The sequence below is a fragment of the Plasmopara halstedii genome (genome assembly GCF_900000015.1).
Source record: "Plasmopara halstedii genome assembly, contig: Scaffold_555, whole genome shotgun sequence".
NCBI classification, from domain to species: Eukaryota; Oomycota; class Peronosporomycetes; order Peronosporales; family Peronosporaceae; genus Plasmopara; species Plasmopara halstedii.
The window spans coordinates 865,069-866,433 of NW_020187475.1; positions in this window are offsets into that span (position 1 = coordinate 865,069).

Consider the following 1,365-nt stretch of genomic DNA (forward strand, 5'->3'; position numbering starts at 1 on the left):
CACAGAGAAGAGATAGTGGTACTTTTCATAGTTGCTGATTGTTTTTTTGTAGACAGCCTTTGAACTGTGGATGTGGTCTCGAAAGAGGGAATTCAGGAATGAGCTTTCAAAATGAACGTTGTTGGATCGGCGACTGTGACCTCGGGGTACTTGCACACCGGTAAAATCTCTGCCAGATTATTAAAGTAAAGAAACAAGATTATCTTGATTGCCGTTCGCCATTTGATTACACATTCTTATGACAGTCATGTTAGCTGGTAAACAGATAGAATGTTTGCAACATAGAGTGAGTAACAGATCCTACGTTATTAGCTTCAGGAATAGACGTAACTGTGAAGGCTTTAGATCCGGCTTACTATGACTCGCCAGCTGTTCTGTGCTACCCGTTCTTATTCGAGCATGTTTTCGGTGTGGTCTCGATCTTGTAGTTTCGGAGTCGTTGGATTCAGCCGACGTCGCATTATTATATTATTCATGATATATATATGTCCTGTCGTCGAGCACAATCGAACCAACTCAGTGCTCCACGTTTTTCAGCCGCTTATCCTTCATCTCACGGCTATAACTTTTTTTCAACCGGACGGATCAAGCTACTTCAAGATGTAAAGTTCGGAATTATCGTAGAGGTAATCTTTAGCCATACGACACTGCCTGCCTGTTTGCAGCTCGGCTATGCGCAAATAAAGATCAAGAGGAACGAGAGGACTGTATTGATATGACCAGGATTTGTAGTGAGCATGCTCAATTGTTCTTTGATATAATTGCAGCGCACAATCGCAAGTGTGGGTATCACTACGAAGTAAAGTTCGTCAGGTGAAAATTGTCTATTAACAATCAATTGCTAACTTATTTGTAGCCTGAGATCTTGGTGGTATCAGATATACGAGTAAGTCATTTTCAAACGAGATTTGGTGAAGTGAATAAGATCAAATCTAAAACTCCGTACATATAAAATTATTATTAGAAAAGAATTGCATTTGCGTGAAATCAATTGCGAAGGAGATTCGTTAGAGTGCGATGAGATATCGCCTCAGTGCTCAAAGTTTGATCAGATGTTCCAATTCATAGTCTATAGCAACAAATTTGTCTGGATTACAGCTCGAGAGTCGTAGTTAGCTGGATCCAAAGCTCTCAGATGTAAGCCTATGCCTGGACTGATAATGAAGGATTTGTTACTTGCTCCATGTGGCAAACATTCTATCTGTTTTCCAGCTAAAAATTATGCATATGGTAATCGAATAGAGAACATTAAATGTTAATTTCTTCAGTTTAGTAATCTGGCACCCCGTACATCTTAGAAGCTCATACTCTTTCAAGACCACACCTACAGCTCAAAGGCTGTCTACGAAGAACCATTCAACAACT